Here is a 2,854-nt window from a genome sequence, read left to right as displayed (position 1 = left end):
AGTTCAGATTGTGGTATTCTGAAGTGCTTATCTCACTGAAATAAGCACGTCAGTCAAAACAACATCAAAAATTGAGTTATTTGGTGAAGTTCAGATTTATGTCTCCTGAAGTGCTGATCTCACTCAAATATACAAGTTAGTCAAAACAGCATCAAAACGTAAGGCATTTGGTGCAGTTGCGATTTTAATCTTCTGGCGTGCTTATCTCAAAGAAATCAACACGTCATTCAAACCAACACCAAAAACCAACTCATTTGGTGAAGTTGAGATATTGGTTTGGGGATGTGATTACCTGAGTGAAATAAGCATGTTAGTCAAAACTGCATCAATAATTAGGTCATTTGATAAAGTTCGAGATTTTTGAATTCTGAAGTGCTTATCTCACTCAAATAAGCATGTTAGTCAAACAAACATCGAAACTGGAGGCATTTTGTGAAGTTCCGATTTTGGCATTCTGAAGTGCTTATCTCGGTGAAATAAGAATTTTAATTCAACCAGCATCAAAAATTATGTCATTTGGTGAAGTTGAGATTTTTACCTTCTGAAGTGCTTATCACACTCAAACAAGCATGTTAGTCAAACCAACATCAAAACTTGAGTCTTTTGCTGAAGTTCAGATTTTGATCATCTCAAGTGCTTAACTCGCTGAAATAAGCTTTTTAAACCAACCAGCATCAAAAATCAAGTCATTTCCTGAAGCTGAGATTTTTGACCGCTGCAGTGCTCATCTCACTGAAATAAGCAAATTAGTCAAACCAGCAACAAAAGTTATGCCCTTTGGTGAAGTTGAGATTTTAGTCTTCTGATACGGTTATCTCGCTGAAATAAGTACGTTAGTCAAAACAACATCAAAATTTGAGTCATTTGGTGAAGTTGAGATTTTTGACTTCTGAAATGCTTCTCTCAATCAAACAAGCATGTTAGTCAAACCATCATCAAAACTACAATGATTTGGTAAAGTTCAGGTTTTGGTTTTCTTTCGAGCTTAACTCGCTGAAATAAGCATTTTAATCCAACCAGCATCAAAAGTTGTGACATTTGGTGAAGTTGAGATTTTAGACTTCTGAAGTGCTTAACTCGCTGAAATGAGCATGTCAGTTAAAACAAGATCAAAAGTGGAGTCATTTGGTGAAGTTGAGATTTTGATCTTCCGAAGTGCTTAACTCGCTGAAATAAGCATGTTAGTCAAACGAACGTAAAAAATTGTGTCATTTGATGAAGTTCAGATTTTAATCTTCTGAAGTGCTTACCTCGCAGAAATAAGCATTTTAGTCTAACCAGAATCATAAATCAAGTCATTTGGTGAAGTTCAGATTTTTGGCTTCTGAGGTGCTTAAATCGCTGAAATAAGCATTTTAATATTAACAGCATCAAAAGTTAGGTCTTCTGGTGAAGTTGAGATTTTAGTCTTCTGATATGCTTATCTCGCTGAAATAAGCACGTTAGTCAAAACAATATCAAAAGTTGACTCATTTGGTGAAGTTGAGATTTTTGATTCTGAAGTGCTTACCTCACTGAAATAAGCATGTTAATCAAACGAACATCAAAACTTGAGTCATTTCGTGAAGTTCAGATTTTGCTCTACTGAAGAGCTTAACTCGCTGGAATAAGCATTTTAAACGAAGCAGCAACAAAGTTGTGTCATTTGGTGAAGTTGAGATTTTAGCCTTCTGAAGTGCTAACCTCGCTGAAATAAGCATGTTAGTCAAAACAACATCAAAAGTTGAGTCATTAGGTGAAGTTGAGATTGTCACCTTCTGAAGTTCTCACCTCATGAAATAAGCATGTCATTCAAGCCAACCTCAAAAACTAACATTTTTGGTGAAGTGAGATGTTGTTCTTCTGAAGTGCTTATCCACGCGAAATAAGCGTGGCAGTCAAAACAACAACAAAAATTATGTCAGATGGTGAAGATGAGATTTTTGATTTCGGAAGTGCTAATCTGACTGAAATAAGCATTTTAGTCCAACCAGCGACCAAAGTTAGGTCCTTTGGTGAAGTTGAGATTTTTGACTTCAGAAGTGCTTATCTCACTCAAATGATCATGCTAGTCAAACAAACGTCAAAACTTGAGTCATTTGGTGAAGTTCAGATTTTGGTCTTCTGAAGTGCTTATCTCACTGGAATAAGCATGCTAATCAAAACAGCATCAAATCTTGAGTCACTTGGTGATGTTCAGATTTTGGTCTTCTGAAGTGCTTATCTGACTCAAATACACATGTTAGTCTAACCAACATCATAACTTGAGTCATTTGGTGATGTTCAGATTTTGGTCTTCTGAAGTGCTTATCTCAGTGAAATATGCATATTAGTCAAAAGAGCATCAACACTGAATTCATTTGGTGAAGTTGAGTTTTTTGGTCTTCTGAAGTGCTTATCACACTGAAATAAACATTTTAGTCAAATAAGCATCAAATGTTAGGGTGTTTGGTGAAGTTGAGATTTTAGTCTTCTGAAGTGCCTATCTCACTGAAAGAAGCATGTTAGTCAAACCAGCATCAAAACTTGAGGCATTTGGTGAATTCAGATTTTGGTCTACTGAAGATCTTAATTCGCTGAAATAAACATTTTATTCCAACCATCATCAAAAGTTGAGTCATTTGGTGAAGTTTCGATCTTCGCCTTTTCAAATGCTTAAATCGCTTAAATAAGCATGTTAGTCAAACTGACATCAAAACTTGAGTCATTTGGTTAAGTTCAGATTTTGGTTTTCTGAAGGGCTTATCTTACTGAAATAAGCATTTTAGTCAAAACAGCATGAAAAATTAAGTAATTTGGTGAAGTTGAGATTTTTAAATTCTGAAGTACTTATCTCACTCAAATAATCATGTTAGTCAAACCAACATCAAAACTT

The sequence above is a fragment of the Rhincodon typus genome, chromosome 50 (assembly GCF_021869965.1).
Source record: "Rhincodon typus isolate 14 chromosome 50, sRhiTyp1.1, whole genome shotgun sequence".
In the NCBI taxonomy this organism is placed as follows: Eukaryota; Metazoa; Chordata; class Chondrichthyes; order Orectolobiformes; family Rhincodontidae; genus Rhincodon; species Rhincodon typus.
Note: the sequence above shows the minus strand (reverse complement) of the source record.